Source organism: Thalassophryne amazonica, chromosome 19 (assembly GCF_902500255.1).
Source record: "Thalassophryne amazonica chromosome 19, fThaAma1.1, whole genome shotgun sequence".
NCBI lineage: Eukaryota > Metazoa > Chordata > Actinopteri > Batrachoidiformes > Batrachoididae > Thalassophryne > Thalassophryne amazonica.
This window is the reverse complement of record NC_047121.1, coordinates 7,048,976-7,073,811: the sequence shown is the minus strand read 5'-3', so window position 1 is coordinate 7,073,811 and position 24,836 is coordinate 7,048,976. Positions and strand designations below refer to the sequence as shown.

The following is a 24,836-nucleotide window of genomic DNA, read 5'->3' as shown; positions in this document are numbered from 1 at the left end:
CCCAGTCAGAATGTCTTAATGTAGTTCTCAGTGTTACTGAGATCTCACAGCGTGGCGAAGTCTCCGAAGTTTTGCGGGATTTGAAACGTCAATAGGGTGAATGGTAGGTGCAGGGGCACAGAGTGAAAACAAACAAATGGAATGAAGACTAAAGAGAACACATGAATCAAAACCCAAGGACAGAATACCAAAGCACCATGAACCGGAACGAACTGAGCATGAACATGAGAACAGAAAAGCGAACCATCAGATAATAAGTAAAAAATTAAAACTACATAAGAACTGATCAGAGAACAATAAGAAAATAAACATTGAGGCAAAACTAAACTGAACGTGACTAAGACTAGAAACAAGCTCTAAGTAAAACAGAGACTAAGTGATAAACAAAACCTGACATCAAAGCACAACAGATAATAAAAGAAATGAGAACAGCAAAACAAACAAATGATAACTAAATGATAAACAATGAAAACACAGACTGACTGAACAAAACAAGAATGGAACTGAACAATGGCCAAAGAATAAAAGTAACAAAGAAAACAAAGTGGCAAAGCAAAACAGAACAAAGAATAAACACGACAAAAATAAAGCAACTAATAAATCAAAGCCGGGGCAGACGGTGAGTAAAAGAAAGGAGGCAAAAATGAACTCAGAACCCCAGATCCAGGCTGAAACCTGACAGTTCTGTGATTATTTGTTTTAGTTATTGGTTATGTAATTGTGTATGTAGTTATTGTAGTATTTATTTACATACTTGTCCTGGCTGTGTTCTCTGTGTTTTTAATTTAACACGTGGTGTACACTGAGCCGTCATTTCCATCTGTCAGTGAGTGGCGGAGACGCACCTTGCTGTGCTGTGTGCACTCAGACATGGCTGGCTGGTCCCCATGTGATGTTGCCTGTACATAATTATCAGCATGTCATGCAAGTGTCCACCCCCCGCATGCCACATGTGGTGTGTGTGTGTGGGGGGTGTGTGACACACACGCAGGCCACATGTTGGGGGGCGGGGGAGGCACGATACACACGCACGCCACTTGTGTTGAGGGGGCAGGCCAACATACTGCCATGCCACATGTGCTGGGGGTTTCGGCACAGTCACACCCATGTGTGTTGCTTGGTAACACCACACTCGTGTAGACAGTTTTCACAGACAGCTCGAATGCGGTCATCTGCACTCCACTATCGTGCTGGGATCGTGAATAGCCCTGCCTTTTCTAAGTGTCCAGCAAGCAGTGTTGGATGTTCATGTACGGCACCTGGAATCTGGCTGACACCTGCCGAGAGGGGGGGTTGAATGGACACTCTCAGGGCACTTGTTGTCTTTCAGCCACTGGTGTACCCAAATGGCTGTGGTGACAGGTGTACAAGGCGTTTGAGGGTCCTCCGATTTTTCATGAGTGGCATGGAATTCCTCCTTAGCGCACCTGTCGGCTTCAATCGTGTTATGTGTTAAGGGGCCCTTAAATTTGGTTTTAGCCAAGGATACAATTTCTAAATTTTGGACGGATGTGATTAATTATCAAGGTCATACAGAGCCATATGGTATGGCATTAGTGAACCACAATGATCTGCATGAATCACTTTTACACTCAATACAAGCCAGGGGTGTTGCACACTTGGTGTTCCACTTCTGCTGTAGCTGAATTGTGTTTTTGCTGTTCTGAACATATGAAGCAGACCAAAATTAGAAAAAGATAAAAGAAAGACCCTTCTCATTGCCCACCTTGTAATTTCCTCATGCGTTTTATCTCCAGCTTTTCCAGCATAACAAGTATGTGTGTGCTGTTTTAAACCGCTCTGGTTGGATAAGTGGACAGCAGATATGACGGAAACCACACGGCTGTGTAATGACAATGTGCAAATTCGATAAGCCCTTTCCTCAGGGGCATGACAACCACCCTTGCGGAAAATGTGATTACACTTCTCCAGGGGAGGTGCAGTGTGGGACATTGTTGCAGGGGGGACTTGGCATGTCACTGAGAACTTGGTGTCTCTGCTGCCTCGTAGCCGCAAACAAAAAGCAGGTAATGATGATGGTGGAAGAGTGTGTGTGTGTTCGTGTTTGATCTTGGATATGAGCCAGTCCCTAATGTCTCAGTGAAATGTAATAGACATGACACCATGTGTTGTTGTCACTTTGGCCCAAACTCACTGTGAAGTGAGAGTAAATGAAATCTGGCCAGAATAAACGCAGCAAATGTGGAGCAATTTTGGTTGGAGCCACAATCCAAACACCAGCCACTGTGTGGAGTCATTTTCTGAGCTGATCTGTGAAAGAAAATGAAAAACCTCACTTTGATATAGGTCCCATCAATTCTGACTGTCAGCTCACATTGTGTGAAGACTGACTGATGGAGTCATTTTAATGCATATTCTTCTGCATAGATTTTGAGGCAAACAACTTTGTGCATGTGTGTGTTTTGTTTTTTTATTTTTTCATTGTACTCAAAGAAACTGAAAAAAAAAAGATAGATTGATTTTTGCTTAACAGTAAATCATAAATTCATAATTGGAAAGTCTGCAGATACGATTTGTCCCCTAATCTGAATTCTATTTTTTTATTCAGACATCAAGATATATGTGAGGAATTTCTTCTGATGTACTTTGAGGCTGATCCAGTGAGAATGCCGCTTTGGACTCCTTCACATATAACAAGAAGTTGGGTGAAAGAAGTAGAAAATGGCAGAAAATCCGCAAACAAAAAAGAACAAAATGGGGAACCGCAAACATTCCACCTGCTGTCGGGAGAAACACATGGTTCAACGGGCATGAACAATACACCACATTAAAGTAAATTTCCACAAGCTTAATGGCCCAGTCACACGGCACACAATGATTCCTGAACGAAAGGAAAAAAGTAAAAAAATTCACAATTAGTTGAGAAAAGGTGGACGAAAGAGGTTTATCGCCGAATAGCCTGCGAAGCAAGAGTGCAAATGGGACAAAGGAGGAACTAAACAAAACCAAAGCTAACGTTCTTGACGCTTTAAACGGACAGAGCCCATAGCGCCTGAGTCCTGTAGAAACTGCAAACAGAAGCTGTGGAGATCTGTGTGCATGTCAGTGGGACCACTTGCTCTGGTTCCTCAACCAGAACAGAAAGGAGAACATCTCCTTCATCATTGGAATCCACACAGTCTGACAACACGCTGCATGCTCCATCTTGCTCCAATTATAAAAAAAAATAAACCTCTGGTGTGCCGTGGTCACTGCTCTATGTATTACGTTACTAAGCTATATATATATATATATATATATATTTTTTTTTTTTTTTTTAAAGTTGTAAAAGTAAATTGATCAGTCCATGTGAACGTGCATTGACTCTGCATGTGCAGTTATTCCACCAGCTGCCACTAATCCACAACGTGAATTCTGCCTTCCCGAACAGCTCTTTATATAATCATTTGAATTATCTACCTGTTGCCACATGTACATAAGGGCTGGATTGTCATTCCTACACTCACATTCTTATATTTAATAAAAAATAATAAGCGTGTTTTGTGTATCAACACAAAAAAATCATAATTCTGGCCTATATAAGGTGTCTGAGTCCATTGAAGCTGACCTCCACCCAGATAAAAAAATCCAAGCAAACAGGCTGCATTTGCCCTGTAATTTCCGATGGTACATAAACGCAGTGTCAGCAGCAGCACTCACAAACTGGCTTCAGCAATGTGTGAAAACATTCAGCTGGTCAAATGAAGTCAAACTAAATAATAACGTTACAAAAACTAAACAAACAATTAAAAAACATCAAGAACGACAGCAAAACAAAACACGGACGAATTGAGGTTTTCGTTGCCCTTCGTTCAAATTTTTCAACAGTTTAAAAATCCTGATGAAAGCGCCAGCTGAAGAAACGAAGCTGAGCAAAGGTTAAATGATGCCAACGAAAGTCAACGAAAGTCCATATTTCTTGTTTCGTTTTGGCTTCGTTGCCCTTCATTAAGTGCTGTGTGACTGGGCCATAAAGGAAAATGTACTGTTAATTCTGTGAAAATGTTACCCATATTTTTATTTTATTTTCTCCCAGACATGATACATGGTGTTCTCTTTGCTTCCTGAATCACAAACCTTTTTGTTTTGTAAATACTCAAAAATCGTCTTGTCAAGTATAATATTGGACATTACAGGTGCAAATATGAAAAAAACAGCAAAGAATGCTCTCAGAGAGGAGAAGAGCATTCTGAAAGCTGTAGAAGAGAAGGAAGTCAGATTTTAAAATGAAATCAAAATCAAGGAGGAGAAGAAGACAGCCACCCGTCAGTCTATTTCTGATCATCGGAAGACCGTGAGCAAAGAACAATAAGAGAGGAAAAATGTAGATGTGGAGGAAAGCTTGACCCACCTTCAGAAACAGAAAGAACCTGACAGGTTGTTCCATGAAGAAGGACTGAAAGCTAAGATGGTCAGACGAAAGACCATGAAGACCCCAAAGGAAAATAAAAGTCTGATCAAACAGACTGAAGACAAAGCTCTCAGAGGAGACAAACCTTCTGAAAGCTGCTAAGGAAATGGAAGCCACATGAAATTTAAATTTCATTAAAAATTAAATCAAAATGCAGGAGGAGGAGAAGGCAGCAATCCTTTAGTGTACTTCTGATCATCAGAAGACCATGAAAAAAGAACGAGAGGAAAAAGGTGGACAATGAGAAAAGCCTGCCCCACCTTCAGAAAGAGAAAGAACGTGACAGGGTGAAAACACAGAGAATGCTGTTCCTGTTCTGTGAAGGTTTCCAGCAGTTAAGAAGACAGCAGTGAGGTACTTTTCAGTTCCAGGTGACCCGTTGCTCAGCTATGCCACTGGTGAAACATATAAGGTTAAATGGCAACAACAGCGTGACAAGTTGCAGCTCTGAAATGAAGCATTATGCAGACGTGGTACTTCTGCAACAAGGACCATGGAAAAGAATTGATATTGCAAGAAGCTGCAGCTGAAGAACACTGCTTGTGCCAAAACTCAACTGCTGACAAAGAGAACTTGCCTGGCTCCCAACATGCTGCAGGCCGTACAGACGAGCCAGCAGACCCCTCAATGCCTTCAGCTCCCACCAATCACACCTCATTCTTGTAAAGTTCTCATGAAGAGTGAGGTCCCAAGCAATCCCCAAGGGTTGTGAAGACAAAAGACATTTCAAGTATGGGACAAGTTTAACTTTCCTTCTTGAATCCAGCTGTGGAGTTTGATCACATGTAGCCCTGTGCAGCTGTGGAGTTCAATCTTGCACAGTCCTGTCAAACCAAACCAAAATCAAATCAAATTTCACATTTATTCATTTATATAGTGCCAATTCATGATAAAATCGCCTCAAGGGGCTTCACACAACACAGAAAACACAACCAAAAAGAATTAAAAGATGAAAATATGCTAAAAAGCAACCCATAAAAAAGTACAAAAAATAAAAATATAATATACATAATAACATATATAAAATACTAATGACAAATGGACCTCAGATTGTAAAGTTTCAGTACTCGTTAGCATTGTCTTGCAAGTCAGCTTAGTCACTTATATGCAACAGTGTTCATATTGAGAATACCATCATATCATTTGATAATGGAGCTGTTCTCCCAAATTGTAAACTTGAAACAATTGTGAGAATTAATGTGAGTTGTATCACTCCCGAATGTGCAGGAAATTAAAGTGCAGCACTGGGTGTCACAAAATGACTTGTATAATTTGTCTTAGATTCTCTCATGCCTACAAAAACAATCCTCCTCCCTAACCTCTGTTGTTGGTGCATTGGTACACTGTTCAACCAGCCAGCTGAAAGTGAGTCCTGGAGAGTCTGCTTTGTGGGAAGGGTCCTCATTTAAATTTCACTTTGGCGTATCAATGTTGTTTCACATGACCACATGAAGCTTTAACTCTGAGAAAAAAGATAGAAACAATAAAATAGCTTTGAGATGTTAATTCTGCCCATTTTGACTGGCACCACAACTGTAAACCTGAAAATGTGGTGATGCAGTGATTTGTCAGTTATGCTGTGACTATGGTTATTCACAACATTTAGCAACAGCAACATCTTTAAATTATTTACAATTGTGCTAAAACGTTTACATACCCTGGCAGAATTTTTGAACACAAAAACTTTTTTTCTTTGCTTTTTTCTACTTTGTGTCCCTAGGGTGAATAAGAAGTTTGAGTTTTCTCTTATCATGCTCCTGTTCTGTGGAATGATCTCCCTGCATCAATAAAACAGTCAGAGTCTGTGGAGACATTCAAGTCCAGACTTAAGACACACTTATTTTCACTTTCGTATGGCTGGCATACTGGCATAGTATAGTTCTGTGCTTTTTACTCTTTTAATTCATTTTATTAGGAAACAGAGCAGGCTGCAGCCTCAACTTTACCTAAATTCTGGGTCGTTTAGTGAAGTTTAGGGCTAGTGGCCGGCGATCACCTAAGTATTTCCTGTATTTTCTTGTTGTTTAATGCTGACAAATTATACTGTATTTCTTGTCTTTCTGATGCCTGATTCTGTTTTTTTCTCTCAGTCTAAGGTGCAGCTCCATCCAGAAATGGGTGTGGTAGTTGTGCTGGAGACCATCCTGCCCTGTACACTGGAAACATTTCCTGTATATTCATTTTGTAAATTGTGTTAGTATCGTTCAGGGTTTTCATGTATCCCATAATCCCTTGCATGCCAGAGAGTCGCTGCAGTCAAAACAACATAGATAATCCACACAATGACAATTGTAAATGAATATTATACTACAAAAATGTCATTTTTTATGCTTTTCATCACGTTAATAAGAGCCTGCTGCATGATACCCTGAAAACTTGCTAAAACAATTATAACAAAAAATCTGTGTCTGCTACGTTTAATCTGCGTGGAATTTAATAAACGCAAACCGAATTTCAGACATATTATATATATTAGTCTGGAACAAAGAGGACAAACAGTGTTGTAAAGAACAATAATTAAGATGTTAAAGAGCAAACTTCACTTTCCTCCAGAACAACATGATCAGGAAGCGATTGTAGCTCACAGCAGCTCCCATTGAAAATAACAGAGAGACAGACTGTGATTCTCCCATGTTTACATAAAATAAACGCAATAACAACATCTATAAACCCAGAGAATATATTCACAAGACTTTTAGGCACAATATAAAAATAGTTTTATGTTGCGATGTTAATGGTGTTGTCCGTGTGCAGCAGTTAAAGTTTAGCGTGATCAGAGCGTCTCAATGCACTTCTCAATGTTACTGAGATCTTGCAGCGCAGCGACCTCTCCGAAGTTTTGCGGGATTTGAAACCTGAAAAGCCTTAATGGCCCAAGCAGAGGGTCACCCCTTTGAGTCTGGTCTGCTTGAGGTTTCTTTCTCAGAGGGAGTTTTACCTTACCACTGCTGCTCTGGGGGATAGTAAGGTTCAACCTTACCTGTGTGAAGCACCTTGAGGCAACTCTGTTGTGATTTGGTGCTATATAAATGAAAATAAACTGAAAAAAGTAAATTGGGTTGCTCATGTTTGGTGGTTGTGTGAAACCTTTCATTGTCAAACAACTGTGTTTACTCTTTTGAAATCATAATGCTGGCAGAAACTAACCAAATGACCCTGATCTAAAGATTACATACCCTAGTGATTGTGACCTGATAACATACACACAAATTGACACAAACAGGTTTGAATGGTGATACAAGGTAACCATCATCAGCTGTGATCTGTTTGCTTGTAATCAGTATGTGTGTGTGTGTAAAAGGTCAGTGATTTATTTGGGCTCCTGACAGACCCTTGCATCTTTCATCCTGTGTTGCACTGATGCTTCTGGTTTATGAGTCATAGGGAAAGCAAAGTAATTGTCAAAGAAAAGGTAATTGAACTTTATAATACATGAAATGGATATAAAATATATATCCAAGGGACTCACAATGCCAATCAGCAGTGTTCAAGCTCTAATTACGTAAGAAGTGGAAAATTGGGGATTGGAACCAAAAAAAAACGGTCAGGTTGACCAACAAAATTCCAGCATCAACTGACAGGAAAATTGTTCAGGATGCAAAGAAAAATCCACAAATAAGTTCAGTTGAAATGCAGGACTGTCTGAAAAAAGTGAAGTGGCTGTTTCAACATGCACGATAAGGAGGTAATTGAGGGAAAATGGGCTGCATGGTCAAGTTGCCAGAAGAAAGAAGATTACTAGAATTGCCAGAAGATTACTATGCAAATGCCACAAAGTATCCTACTTCCAATACACCAAACAGCACAGAAAACAAAGTCATTTGGAATGATGAGACCAAAATGTAACTTTTTGGTCACAACTATAAACATTGTATTTGGAGAGGAGTCAACAAGACCTATGATGAAAGGATACCCTTACTACTGTGAAGCACAGAGGTCGATCACTGATGTTTTGGGGATGTGTGAGCTACAAAGAAACAGAAAACTTGGTCAAAATTGATGGCAGGATGAATGCAGCATGTTATCAAAAAAAAAAAAAAAAACTGGAGGAAAATTTGCACTAATCAGCCCACAAGCTGCACATGGGACGTACTTGGACATCCCAACATAACAACGTAACAAAACATAAGGCCAAGCTGACCTGTCATTGACTACAGCATAATAAAATGAAGGATCTGGAGTGGCCATCTCAGCCTACTGACCTCAGTGTCATTAAGCCACCCTGGGGAGATCTCAAACATGCAATTCATGCAAGACAGCCCAGGAATTTACAGGAATTGGATGCTTTTTTTTTCCAATAGGAATGGGCAACTTTACCACCACAGTAAATAAAGACAATCTTCCACAACTACCACAAAAGACACCAAGCTGTTATTGATGTCAAAGGGGGCAATACACGGCATGAAGAACTGGGGTATGCAAACTTTTAATCAGGATCATTTGGGTAGTTTCTGTTGTCATTATGAATTACAATGAGTAAACACAATGGTCTGACAATAAATGGCTTCACACAACCACAAACTATGAGTGAAAAAGTTTTGTGTTATCATTCATATTCTTTTGAAAATAGACAAAAATTATAACATTTTGCCAGGGTATGTAAACATTTGAGCACAACTGTAAGTACACTCACTAATTGGACAGCAGGAGGACAATGCTCAATTAGCACACATAAGTGGAATGTATGATCTGCAAAAAAACTGCTCAGGGGGATCATTGTAAAAGTGCATGTTAATGAGCTAAACAAGGAGTGACTTTTGTGGCTGTGCATTGCTCGTACCTTTAACACTTACTGTCTGTAGAATGCATTTGTCCTTTCAAGTCTTGTCTTTTTCCAAGTCATTTGGAAAAGTAATTGTCACATCCTCTGTAAAACACAGTGGGTGAGTGAACAGACAGATGAATGAGAGACTCATAAGTGGTTGTATAATCCACCAGACCTGTCTAAACAAGATGTAAAAGTTATTTGTACTAGGATTAAGTCTTACTTTTAGTTTGTACAGTTCCTTGCTGCAGGTGTATGGCAATGTACCTAAAATGTACCTGCTGTGTATGGCATGGAAAATAAATCGTAAATGGGCTGCATTTATATAGTGCTTTTCCATCTGCATCAGATGCTCAAAGCGCTTTACACATCAGTGCCTCACAATGACCCCGATGTTAGGCTGCTGCCATGCAAGGCACCCACTACACATCGGGAGCAACTAAGGGATTAAGGATCTTGCCCAATGGCCCTTAGTGATTTTCCAGTCAGGTGTGGATTTGAACCGAGGATCCTGTGGTCTCAAGCCAAATGCTTACCCACTAGACCATTACCTCCCCTGAGAGCATTGCAGTGATATGACAAGCTATCACCTTTTTATCATCTTTCACTTTAGTCTCATGAATGTCACAAATTGCTCTATAAAAATTAATGATGACAACATACACACAAGGCAATGCAACTTACTACACCTTAACTAAAGTGACATGAAATATACAATGACATGGCTTAGGGCCCCTTTCACACATAGCACAAATAAGCAGTGGTGGGCACACTTCCGATAATCCGATAACATAATTATCGAAGATAATGTTTTCATTATTGGATTATCTTTTTAGATAACTTTAAAAACCATTATCACATCAATTATCTTCTGATTAATTTTTGTCAGGTAACTTTTAAACTAATAAACGAAGCTGAACAGTGACAAGCATTTTTAAAATCAGTTCAGCACCCACCTGTTAAAGGTTTTGTAACAGACGCACAGTTATAACCTCTGCAAACAGAAGAAAACTGCTTGTATGAAAAGCATCTCAATCTTCTGCAGACAAAGGAGAAATGACAAGACAAGACAAGACAAAAAAAAAAAAACACATTTCCTTTAACACCATACTGATATGCTGGCAATATCACCTAAGACATCCAGAGGCATACATTTTTAACTTATGGTTCAAATTTTAACCAAACTAATTTTGGACAAGTTATTTAAAATTACTGTCATGTCTGAAGTTTTATAAAGTGAAAATATCAGATATATGTTTTAGTTTTAAAGTAATGTGCTATTTCTTAAGGTTTTGTGAGCACATGCTGTGCCCCGCAGTGCATTATGGGTACGATGATGTAATCTCAGTACGTCACGACAGGACAAATGCATTTCAGACACTCTGTTCAGGCTCCACAGACAACATTAAACTCTAGTGCCTAAAACTCTCTTGAATATATTATCTGCGTTTATAGACGTTGCTTTTGTATTTGCGTTTGTTAAATTCCACGCATTTTAAATGTAGCAGACAGGGATTATTTGGAATTTTGTTTTCAAGGCCTCTATTGCCATCTACTGGCCAGTAGTGTTCATGGCAGTATTCGCCCTAAGTACTAAGCATCTGGGAACCAGTAGATGGCAGTGTTCTATTTATTTTGACCCCGGTTATATCAGATGATTGTCAAATCGACTTTTTGGCTTTGCAAATGGCTTTTTTTTTTTTTTTTACAAATGAAGTTTAAAAACAAAACAAAACAGCAAAATAATAATAATAATTATTATTATTATTATTATAATTATAATAATAATAATAATTATTATTATTATTATTATTATTATAATAATAATAATTATTATTATTATAATATTAATTATAATAATAATAACATTACAAGCCAGCTCTGCAGTGTTTGCACAGGTACAATAATATATCAAACAGGTTTGATTCTCATTCGACCATACGATCGGCGATCAGGAGGTGGTCGTCAGATGTTGACCGCAGCTTGATACTCCACGTACACTACATGATGCAGGACACACGATTAACCTGAAACTCGGTCCAAAAAATTCCTGCATGAAAAATCATCTTGCACAGTGTAAAGCATGTTTTACAACATCATAAAACGTGCGCACATTCTCTCCACATGCAAAACATTTTGCGATGACACTTGCGGGGCGCCGTAAAAATGCCTGTTTTTACAAATAAAAAAATGGAATATTTTACAAAAGCACATTTATCTTTAAACACCAACACACGACAGACGTCACATTAACGTGTTGGTTTACATAATGAATGACTGAACCAATCGGTGTTTAGCAGAGGCACTTTTACCCAGAATCCTTTGCGATCTGTCTGTTTGTTATAAAACCTCAGAATTAGTGCATTATTCAACATTAAAAGATATATGTTATATTTTAACTTTGTACAAATGACAGAATTGACATTAATGGAGTTATTCTATCGGTATTAATGTTATTTATAAATCAAAACCATAACTCAGCATGACTTTATTTTTCAAGACCTCCGCCTGACCGGAGCATTGTAATTGATAGAGAGATGGCTTTATGGCTGCTCTTGGGGTGCCGCTGTGCTTGGAGCGCTGTAGTAAACAGGAATTTCCAGCAGGGGCAGAATGTTGAAAGAAAAAAGTGCGGTCTCATTGTTTGGGTCTGTTGTTACTTTTAATATTACTAGAAGCTATTAAATTAGTTTTACTAGTAGTTGTAAATGTGCCAGAGATAATATTGGAATTTATCTGTAACTTCCGTACATACATTTTTGGGTGGTTTATTGTTTTATCTTTATCGAAGATAACGTTTCAGTTATCTGATTATCTGTTATCGAAGTTAATTTTTTGGTTATCTGTGCCCACCACTGCAAATAAGTCGGAATCACTGCGAAACAGCCTACATGAAATCATTGAGCCATTGTCGGGAGGGACACGCAGTCGGGCAGGTGTGAATGATCTCGCTGCAACGGTTTTGTGCACACGCATGAGCATGCACAAAACCGGGGCAGCGGGGACACAGTGCGAGCAGCTTGAACCACATTGCACAGCTGCTGTGGAATAAAATTAAAATCAAAAATACATTCCACCTGTGGGATTCGAACCTGCAATTTACAAAACCTCTGACTGCCAGACAGAAACTTTTCCACTGCACTACCTTCGCTGTCCTATGAAAGGTACATAAAATGCCTGAAATCAGCAAGAAAATAAACATATTTAAAAAAAAACACTCATACCATAAGAAGACCGCATTATATTGAATCCCTTTTATCGAGCATGCACCATCTGTTCCTCTGTAGATGACCCATGGTCACAGATGTACAGTCATGAAATTACATGAATGAAGCAGTGCGCTCTGATCATGTCCACATCTGCTGGCCTGGCATGTCCAGCCGGCCCTACGTATGTGTCCGGACCGACACATACGTCTGTCCTGTGGATGGGATGCCGCAGGACGTCATATGGAACAGAGTTCACGTGTGTGGCATGACATTCAAATCGCCTGCTGTGTGTTATGATCTGATGGTCCATTTCACCTGGGACAGCATGTCAATGTGTGCACCGTGCGCTCGCTGCAGCCCATCGCAACAGCAATATATGTTTTTATGTATGTCCATGTGAGGACAGAAAACAGACACATGCACTTCACAGTGGACAGATGTTAGGTCATGTCTGTCAAAACATGGTATGTGTTCCCCAGCTGGGACATCCAGAACCAGAGATCTCAACAGCTGCTGCTGTTGGCAGAGATGCCCCCTGTCAGTTCAGCGCACACACCAACGGGTCAGTGTGTCTGTTTGCAAAACCACACTCGTGGGGCACTTAGACAAATTTCACATCCAGCTCGACAGTGATTGTCTGCTGACTGTTGTTGTGCTAATAGTGCAAATGGCCACACATTTTCTAAGTGCCATGCGAACGGTGTTAGATGTTCATGTGTGTCACCTGGAATTTGGCGGAAACCTGCCATGAGAGGGTTCAATGAGCTCACACAGCGCACACGCTGTCTTTCAGATGCTGATGTGCACAAAGAGCTATGATTTTACACGTACTGCATATGATTCCTGCTTCATGCACACTTCATGTGCAATGCGACCACATCTATACTATGTGTGAAGGAGCCCTAAGCAAAGAAGACTTGGTGTTTGAATTTGCATCACGTGACAACAGCCTACCTGCACTCACAGACCTTGTAAATAACAGTCTCAGATCACAAATGTATTAAACACTGTGAATATATGGACACCCACATACTTCATCCCACTCAGATGACACCATTAAGCATACATGCATCTATAAAATAACACACAACAAGTCAAATAATCCTGATCCCCCATAGTGTACATGGAATGTTGATCAGCTGATAGGACTAATGGCCACAGAAATAAGCTAATAAACAGACAAATAATGTGCCTTCCATCCTCACTGACATTGTAATGTCACTTGGGAGTGGTGGCCCTATAAGAACCCCCCATGCTCTGTTTTAATGCTTTTCTCTCAAACAGTCTAATCTCTTTTCCTTTCTATGTGCTGCTTGTGGGAGATTTTATAGGCTTTTGTTGAAGACAATAATTCTTTGTAAACCATAACAGCGCTGTTTGAATTTTAAACAGGTTTCATAACTTGCTTCCAAGACTGGATCATATCAAACATGCATATAATTATTCTTAACATATATTTAGAGTGTGCATCAGATTTGTCCTGTTTCCTCTGAATACAGAGGTCAACATGTTACAAGGACATGTTATTCCATCACCTGCTTGCAGGAATTACATGTCACCTAACTGAGACCTAGCTGCTCTGTTCTCCAATATAACAGTGTGTTTGTGTGGTGGAGGTGGGAGTATAAACTATATCCAAATACATTCTCAAAAATGTTTTTCTCTCTTATTTTCTTATTTATTTTATTTTATAGGCTGACTGGTTGCGTCTTGCTGTCTGACTGTGAATGCCGGGCCTTGAGGTAGTTCTGCGGGACCATATGGCACAATACCACACAATATAGGTAAGCTCTCCCTTTTGAACTTTATGTTGTGTTACCACAGACAGGTATTACCTTTCCTGTTCAGATATAAAAATGGTCCTCAAGCACTGGTGAGTCTAAAAGGGAAATTCTGGGATTTGTAACCCTAGTTCCTACTTTGAGATGTTTTTGGGTTAAAATTTTTCAGTTGGGACAAAAAGGATTTTAAACAATGCAACATTGATTTTGAGCTCTAACACCATAACACAGCTTTTTAAATGTAAGGCTATGAGGCAAACTCAAAACTAACAAACTAAAGCATTTTTGACAGCTTAAATATTGTTTGAAGTGTCTGGCAGTAAATATTAGTCAATGTAAAAAAAACACTTTTTTAACATACCTGGGCGGACAGTTAGCTCCTTACCTAAACCTTCTCCTGTTTTGGCGATGCCAATCTCCACGAAGTCATTACAAGTGGATTGTTGTAGAACTATTTGTTCTTCTGCCAACAACAGGAAGGAGTACATCATCAACAAACAACATGCAATCACCAGATACTTGTGATATTTTCAGTTGTTCAGTTGTGACAAGGCCCTAACTTTAAGGGTTTTAGTTTGCCTCATAGACTCACAATGTAGAACTGTTTAGCCTGTGATAGTGTTAGTGTTCTAAATCAATACCTGACTGATTAAAATAGTTTATGTCCCAAGTGAAAAGCCCAAACTTAAAAATATCTAAAAAAAATAAATAAATGAATAAATAAATATATATGGTAGGTTTCAGATTAAAAAAAATATCCAATTACATAGATATGCATCTTGGAAGCTCACAGTTTGAAACTTTGTCCTTACCTTGGAAAACACAAGCGGGTTCAAGTGGCGTTCTGTAGAGTGGTTCAGGGGGGTGTCTGTAGTAATGGTAACATGAGGTCTCATGAATCATTTGACCTTTTTTCTTGTGTCCACTACAGGGTAGTGTCTATTAAAAAAGACTTCTAAGGGAAATCAAGTGTATTGTGCTTTGAGCTTTTTTTGTTTTTGAATAGACACCGTTATCCAGTGGTCCACAGAGAAAATAGTAAATGCTTCACGAGGCCTCACATGGCCATCATGAGGTGTCTGTGGTGAACAGAGATCTTCCATTACTGGTCTACATTCTTCATTCTACATTCTACATGTTTTAGCAATGGCTAGGTTTCCAACATGGTCATTTCCCCCCTTCCACTGGAACCTTTGAAATACTTCAACAATCCCTTACATGGTCATGGAAACTCTAATGTTGCACATGCTGTAACATCACTGGGAGGTTTTCCATATGAGTCACAGTTGTACTAAAGTTTTACAAGAGAGGTGTTGCTCTTGTATTTATGCTCATAGCATTGCACCAACAAAGGATGTTACATCATCAAGCCACATACTGGAGCCTGTTCATAGGCAACAGTGATTTTTACACAGTTATAGACTTTGAGCTTCTGTTATGCATATGTATATAGAGCATTTTAAGACAACAGGGAGGAATGGTGATGAATTTTAAGGAAACTTTATTGAATATTCTGTAACATGCCACATTCTGCCCAGTGCTGAACATTTGTAAAAGTCAACTTTGCAATGAATCTTCACTGTAATATCAACTGCACAGTGAATTATGCCAAGTTGTCTCTTGTAAAGGAAAAATTAGCCCACTGTCACAAAACGATTCTTCAGGTCCAAGCTTCGCCTTTCAGAAAGAAAAAAGCTTGATCTCTATCTCTTTTCAGCATACTGCCTTTCTATTTTTGGAAACGACGTAAGAAAGCAAACGTCACACTCACATAATAAGCCTGCATATTTAGCCTTTCGTATTTATTTTCTCATGGTACTCTTGAGTCAGGCAGCATGGTGGATAAGTGGTTAGCACTGTTGCCTCGCAGCAAGAAGGTCATGGGTTTGATTCCCACCTGTGTCCTTTCTGTGTGGAGTTTGTATGTTCCCGTGTTCGCGTGGGTTTCCTCCGGGTGATCTGGCTTCCTCCCACATCCAAAAACATGCAGGTTAGGTGGATTGGAAACTTTAAATTGTCTGTAGGTGTGCATGTGGATGTGAATGTGTTTGTTTGTCTGTATGTTGCTCTGTGACAGACTGGCGTCCTGTCCAGGGTGTACCCCACCTCACACCCCATGACTACTGGGATAGACTCCAGCTCCCCGTGACCCATAACTGGAGTAAGCACTTTAAGATGAGTGAGTGTAGTCTTTGGTCATCTGTGGGTTGCAACACGTTCTGCACATAGAGTGGCTGGAGCTTATTTGCTCTGCTGCTTCGAAATAGCGAGTTAAAAGTATTTAATTAAGGTGACCCCTCCCCCCAAAATGTAAGTTAAAAAGCTTAAATTGTGCATATATAAAAATGCAAACTGGAAAATATTGTGGATTATGCTTACATTTATTGTGGTGTGTGGGTAGAATGATAAGACCCTTCAACATCACAATCACACTTACTGGCTTACAGTGATCATTTCCCTAAAGGCTATTCCTGGCTTGCTTCCTATACAATTTGTTTTGTCTTTTAGTTTTTAATGAGCATTCTACGATATATATATATAAAATGTTACAAATTTGTCTAGACTGGTGAAGTGGCAATTGTAGGTTGGTGAAGCAACTTTTCCAGCTAGTTCTGTTGAAGTTCTTCAGCTGAACAAATGATGTGAACAACGAGCTGAGACTAATAAAATAATATGCTGTTGGAGGGCGGTATGCATTTTCAGAGGCCCGACGTTCATGACCAGTCGCCCAAAATGACAAATATTTGCCCGAGTTAGATGAGCATGGATGGAGGGACTCAGAAAATGCATGACAACAGCATGTTATTTGCATTATCATTTTTTACTGAGATACACAACACGTAATGCGTACATAAAAAGTTGGCTCACTTAACTTTTGTTGTGTCAGCTGGCGCGCACTGTTTTCCAAATTCGGCAGTGCATCCTCATCAAGCTGGCTGCTTTGGCTGCTGTTCATTGTCCTACTATCCATGAGAAAATCATCCGGAATATCCATGTTGGGACCAACACACACTTCTCGCCTTTGTAGTTTTTGTTTTTTCCCCCTCTGCGGACAGTTCTTGGGCTGCGCGCTGTGATGTCCTTTGTTTACACACAGCAGGCGGGTAAAGCCAGGTACCGTCGACATAAATCTACGATACCGGCCTAGCAATGCCTTGGTAAAGTGATAATAATGAACAGTATGTTTGGGTGTATGCTGTAATTTATCCTGTTTTGAAACCGGATCCATCTCTACCATTTGGAAACGGTAGATATAGATATGACAATGTTGCTAACATGTATTTATATGTTAGTGGCCCTGCCATTCTACTTTGTTATCATATTGACTATACAATCTCAAAATAATGCAAATCCACTGACCAGTGTGGCATCTCTCTCTATCAGTCAGTCAGTCAGTCAGTCAGTCACTCACTAATAGGTGAACTATGATTTCAATTTATTTCATGGTTATGAAGAAAGGCTCTGTGTAAAGGATTTGCTGACTTATTAATATGTGTGCTATAATTACCAATGATTAAAGCTAGAACCCAACCAATACATCAGTTGGCTGATAACTTCAATTGCTTTGAGCCTTTCCTGAACATATTGGTATCTGCATTATTTATTTTGTCCATTATGAAAACCTTTATTTTATCAAAAATAAAATCCACATGCACACTTCAGCTGTTAGAAGTGGTGTCATTATGCATTTTGTCTGAAATGAGAAAGGATCCAGCAGCTTGGTTTACAATGCTGTCAAGCCTTGCTGGGATCCCCATCACCTCTTCTTCAAATGATGTCCCAATATCTATCTGTGGTGCAAATTCCGTGAGAATCCACAAAGTAGTTTTGATGTAATCCTTCAAAGTCTATAAAAAAGTGAAACTTGATCCAGAATCTGGATCATCTCAAAATTTTAATGGAGTCTTCCATGCCCTAACATGTGTCTGTGGTGAAAGGTTTGTCAAAATCTGTGTCGTAGTTTTCATGTAATCCTGCTAACACTAATCCTTCAACACCTATATACTGTAAATTGAAACTTGATCCAGAATCAGGATCTGGATGTGGATCACCTCCAAAATTTAATGGAGTCTTCCATGGCTTAACATCTATCATTGATGAAAATATCGTCAAAATCCATGCAGTAGTTTTGATGTAATCCTGCTAACAGGCAGATAGACAGACAGACAGAAAAATAAATAAATGCAGATGATTTTATTTCATCCTTGGCAGACATAAAAATATCCAAATCTCTCTATGAGTTTGTCAGACTGAACATTGGTTCTAACAGGCAGAGCAATGAGACTACTGAATGTCAAGTATGTAGGTCCTGACATACTTGATCAAAAGAGAATACGCTCCCACAGAGTCACAATGTTGTTTGCAGATTCAAATTCTTGGAAATCAGCATGTTAATATTGAATAATCTGAACCATAAGGTCCCCATCAGACATAGCAAGAATGTGGAGGACCCATTCTGACATGGCAATTATTGCCATAATCCGACACAGTCGGCAGAAAAAGAGGCATGGCCAGCCACGGTCCGAACACATCCGGACCGCCTCGTCCACACCTGCAGGATGCAGCCCAAACATATTTCAGACAACAGTCAGATGACATAGACTGCTGTCAGACGGCACGACATTGGAGCTGTCATTCACTCACTCACTCACGCAATCAAATCTCTGTGTGTCCTCACATTCCCAGTGCTAAACTGACCTCTCATCAGTGTGTGTCTCACATGACGGAGTGTGCGCGTGTGTGGCTGTAATGTTCGCTCAGCTGCGTGTATATGTGTCCATAAACACTGTACCAGCAACTACGCATGCGCACATGGGGCGCACTTGCACATATGAGCACTGGAGCTGATGTGCATCTGAGTGCACTGACAGCTGTCAGTGACCACCTGCTGTTAGTCTGGTGAAAAATCCCTTTAGGTGTTTGATAAGTATATACTTGCATTGCGAGCTTTTATTCATCCGGCTGGACATCATAAGTGTTGGTCAGCTGTGCTGGCGGTGCGTGAACTTCCCACATGTGCGCAACTTTCAGATCCAGCCAGTGGACTTTCTCTTTCCTCTTTTTTAAACTCTTTTTTTTGTTGTTGTTCTCATTTTACTTGATATGCATCATAACACAACTGTAACTGGATTATCGTTGAGGCACGGTGCTTCACGTGGGATTTATTTATACCAGACATGTATTATGCTTTTGTCAGCTGATCGATGTCTCTAGCACACAGCGCAGCGGATGGAAGGGACCTGACCAGCTGTTTGCACTGCACTGTGCAACGCGAGGTGCCGGCGGTGAGTTACATGTTTGTCATGTGTTGGGCAAACATTTCCACATCATACCTGCTACAGGCTTAGGAGGTGGACACGTAATAACACGTGCATTACAGGGATGACATCCTGTTCAACTGCATTGTGGCGCTGCACCAAGCCTCTAACGTGTGCACATTGCCACCTACATGTTATTACATAGTATTTTCTTCGCCCTCCCTGGCCAGGGTCCATTGGAGGTGGACAAATGTGGCACAACGTGTCATCAGGCTTTGCTGTGACCGATCGATCTCAGAGCTCAATCAGCCTCAATCAGATCATTTCAGATTCTGTCTATGCTGCCATCGGAATATGTAAATTGTGGTCAGATGGTCATTAAATTACATGGATTGCCATCAGATAGGTGTCCCATCTCGATGGCACTTGGATAACTATGAACATATGCGTCACACTCAGGGCCACCGGGCAATTTTGACCAACTGTGTCGACTTCCGCAGGTGGTTGTCAGAAGGTTTTGGAACTGGAATCTGACACCTTTCAGATGTGCACCAGTTCATAACTCCGATGGCACTCTTTGTGATTCCAGCTGTAGGTGACGGGGGTATAACCATCCATCATTCTCCACATCACCACACTCAGTCACACAGCCACGTTGTTGAGTCTGGCCACGTATTCACACAGCCAGAGTGTTGATGACTAAGTGTAATATGAGAGCCTCACTCGCTGGGACAGATGCCATCCCCACAAAAGAGTACTTCTGCTACCAAAAAAATATTAAAAATGCTAATAAACAACTCCATGCTTTGTTTTTATTTTGTAACCAAGTATAGAAACTCAGAAAATGTTTGCTCTCTTTGTTAAATGAAGGAATTGGTCAAAAGATATAAACACGCCTCTCAGAGTGTTTCATTCTGTTTTAATGCAAATTAAAATCCTGCTTTAGCTGCTCTGACTGTTAACACACAGTATAATTTGTTCTAATGTGGATAAATCCCTTGTCTGCCTTCAGTTTCGTGATGGCTTGACACCGTTGGCAGATATTAGTCAAAACATGTCTTTTGTCTCCTCATACTGTATTTGGAAAGGATGTGTCTACAGGTGTTGTTGTATTCTAGTGGCTACTAGAATGAGTGTGCAAAGATGTGTTTTGTAACTGTAGCCTGGTCCATTTGGGAGTCAGTCACCTCTGTTCCTGATGGAACCACACTATTATATTAGGATTCGGGTATATAGAATATTGACTTAGAAAATTTAAAATGAAAGATTTGTAATTTATGGTGACCAGTTATTGTCAGATTGTTTAGGGTATGGATATGAAAAAAATACCAAGTTTATACTGACATCCACCCCCCTAAAAAACAAAAAATGACTTGGGAGTACTTTGATAAGTAATAGGGTTAGGGTTGTCAATCACGGCCCCTAGAATCCTTTTCCTTATTCTCCCCTTTTCGGCACCCCTGTGAAAACCAGTAGACACTCTGCAAAAGATGATATAATTAAGAGTTCTCAATACACATTGACGTGGTCACCATCAAAAGCCAGTATGTTTTATCAAATAATTTGGGATATTTTTTGCTGCTGCTTTTAGAATTTTGCATTCATTTCTTTGGTTCATTCTGTTGGTGTTAAAGCTTCACTTTGATGAAATCAGCAAAGCTAATGTACAATATCTGAATAAAGATGGTGTTTGTCTTGAGCAGAGGTCTCTCATGTGGTGTTGAATATTTCAGTTTCCATTAGCCCAAATTAAAAAAAAAAACCAACACTTTTTTCATTATCAGAATTCATAATTATGGGTCCTAAAGCAGAAAGTAGTTCAAACATTAGTGTTTTTTAGAGTAACTAGTAACTTTTGAGGTTTCATTTAGTATAAAAGTCTTACACATGCACACATTTGTATCTCGATGCTTGTGAGGACACTGACAGAGAACATTCTCATGACAAATGGATTAAAACAAAAATCAGCCATCAGAATCACACACACACAAAACTACTTTGTACTTAATGCTTGAAATTAACACTTTTCATGGCATTTCTATTTGTAATAAACAAGTGCATCACTATTCCCTGTGGTGAGCAGTGTCTGGACACCCGAAAAGTGAGTGACTGAGTTAGTCAGTCCAGGGACACTGTGTTGTGCACAGGTAGGAGCCTACCTTGTCATTTGAGTAATAATAATAGTTCCCATTATATAACGGCTGAGTGGATCCTTGTCATTTGATTGGTGCTTTGTATGTCACATGACATGGATTAATTAATCCCATTTTTGCTGCATTGCCTTTAGAGTGCAGTTTGATTCCATTTAGAGTGCAAATTTGGTTCCATACATTTGGTACCATTGCACTCTGCACACGTGCACACAGGCACACACACACATGCACCACACATGCTTTTGTTAGCTGATTGATGTCGCCTTATTATTATTGCTTTCATTATTATATACGCTCATGCGTATTAAATGCTCGAGCACGAGCATTTAATGAGTACAAGCACATGCGTGCTCATGATTTGTGCTCATGCAAAAAGTATTAAATTTAATGAATTTAATACTTCATTAAATTTTTGTGGTAATCTGGATGCAGATTCTGGATAAAGTTTCATTAAAAATACAGGCTTTGAAAGATTACATCAAAACTACCACCAAATTTGCACCACAGATACATATTAGGCCATGGAAGACTCTACTGAATTTTGGAGGTAATCCAAATCTGGATCCAGATTCTGGATCAAGATTTTTCTTTATATAGGCTTTGAAGGATTACTTCAAAATTACTTCATGGATTCTCACCGTATTTGCACCACAGATAGATATTAGGGCATGGAAGACTCCACTGAATTTTTGAGGTGATCTCGCTCCGGATCTGGATTCTGGATAAAGATTCACTTTATGTTGGGTTTGACAGATTTCGTCCAAACTACTTGTCCAGATTGCACCCCTCATTTCACCCAGTGACCACTGGGTTTGGGTCCAGTGACTCTTAACAGGACCAAGCAGGTTCAGAAAATGAATTAATTCAAATTTACCCCTACTTGCCCAAGGTGTACCCTCCCTTTGGCACAGTAACTGTTGGGATCGGCTCCAGCCTCCCAGTGACGCATTAACTGGAATAAGTGAGTTTTTGAAAATGGATGGATGAATCAATATTTAACCCACCATGACCCTGACGACAAGAATGTTGGACTAGGGTCTGTTGAGCACTGCAAAATTGCATCTAGTGATTTGATTTACTTAATTTTTTTTAGCAAATTGTGTGTAATAACAAGATTGGAGTGCAGTCTTTTTTTTGTTTGTTTCTTTCTTTTTAATGATTCTTTGCCATTGACCTCTGTTGTCCACCATATGCTGTTTGTATATGAGTGAGGATTTGAGCATGGCATTATTCTCCTCTGAAATCACCAGTTAGTGAAACAAACAGTTACTTAGGAAGAGTAAGATTAAATGTATCACTTGCATTGGAAGCAACAATATATGATTTGTTTCTCTGGACATAATCCAGAATGTAGGTGCCTCAGTGTTGAAGACCCCAACCGCTGAGAAGGCCAAGGACATGCCCACATTTTACCTGGCTGTGACAAACAGATGGTGACATTCGAGAGACAGGAATGAACTGGTTGTCAGAAGCAGAAAGGAAGCCTTCACCAGCACAATTAGCTGATGTATTTTTAGCACTCTGTGAGAAAAAGCTCTGTAAATCATTTTTAACTAAAGGAGATCTGACAAGCTCAGAGTCGATATCACTTTCTAGCTTTTCTTTTCGGAATGGCAATCCATTATGCATTGTTTCAGTTAGTTCCCTCTTTCATCCTGCTATTAATAAGTGTGATATCTTGATGAATACCCTTTGCGCACAGATGGTAACTTTCAAATTACTGAGCACACATCGTCTAACAGGACATTGTGTTGCAATGTGATAACATCTGCAATTTCACAGACAAACAAGCAACTGTGGAACACCGATAGAGCTTGTTAATTTATTAGCACCTTAAAAAAACTGGCTTGCTAGCACATTTTCTGATACAAGCAGGGGAACCAAAAATTGTGCATATCTACTCTTTTGTTTGTACTGGCCGCCTTCATACATGATGTAACACAGTATGATATGGTCCATATAATCTGGAGGGGTCGAGTGTACATGCCGTGTTAGTTGAAATCTGTCTTCTGCAGTCTTAAGATGTGTGTCACAGGAAACACTCCTTACAATGTAGGTAGGTAATGCTATCACAGCGCTAAAAAGTTAAAACTTTAAAAAGTGTTAAATTATCACTTAAAATATTGAGCAGTTAGGGACTTTCTCATGTTACATTCAACACTTCACTCATTTAACACAGGCAGTTTTGTTGTGCAACATTGAAAGCATGTTGTGCAAGTAGAAATGGGCCTTTCCAACTCCACTTTGCATTTCATGCTGTGACAATCTGAGTGCAAAGAAAGGCACAATGCACAAAGGGGTTGCACGTAGTTTTTAATTGATCATAGGCATTCTTTGGATGGATCATGAGGTACTTCAATCAGATTGTCATTTGTGTTTGCCTTTAAGACTCCAGTGCACTTGAATTAAGCACATTGCTATTTAGATGTGTACTCAGAAATGAGTTTTCTGGCAAGAACACAGATTATATGCACAATGTGTCAAGGTAAGCATATCATTTATGGGTGCAACAGTCATCCACCAAACCTCTTCTTGATAAAGCAGATGAATGCCTAATGTCTGCAACGCCTCCTCCTCCTCAATCTCTATTCAGCTAATATCCTCTACTTCCCATGCTCCTGGATGATCTCATGGACAGCCTTGACTTTTTTGTTTTTCTTTCTTTTTGTGCTCTTTGCCTGCAAATCTGAAGAGGACGTAAACTAGCAGAAAACCCCTGTGCTTAACTTGAAACCAAGGAAGTTATTTACTTTATGCCTGATAGCAACAGGTTAAGATCAAAGCATAAAGAAAATAACTCACTTACCTTCAACCGCTTACTCCAGTTAAGGGTCAGGGAGCTGGAGTGTATCCCAGCAGTCATAGGGCGTGAGGTGGCAGGGCCACATATACACAAAAAACACATTCACACCCACACACACACACACCTATGGACAATTTAGAGTTCCCAATCCACCTAACCTGCGTGTCTTTTGGATGTTGGAGGAAGCTGGAGCACGTAGAGGCAACCTACGCAAACATGGTGAGAACATGCAAACTCCACACAGAAAGGCCACAGATGGGGGTCGATCCCATGACCTTCTTCCTGTAAGCCAACAGTCTTAACCACTAAGCCGCCATGTTGCCAAAGAAAATAACTTCCCTCCTGCAATTTTATATGAAATGTGGGTCCACATTATTTCCAAAGGTCAGCTTTCATGAGGAAAGAGTTTACGTTAATAAAGGCGGCAGTACAGTAATGTCACAGGAGCACAAAGGG

General features: G+C 39.8%; 1 protein-coding gene across 1 annotated transcript in view; it reads left to right on the top strand.

The window, feature by feature from the left end:
- LOC117532237 (leucine-rich repeat and fibronectin type-III domain-containing protein 2) overlaps positions 1-24,836 on the top strand; it is a 191,180-nt gene that overhangs the window by 30,304 nt on the left and 136,040 nt on the right. The window contains exon 2 of the mRNA XM_034195557.1: positions 14,080-14,169. The gene's annotated coding sequence lies outside the window, so the exon portion shown is untranslated. The remainder of the gene's footprint in view (positions 1-14,079; positions 14,170-24,836) is intronic.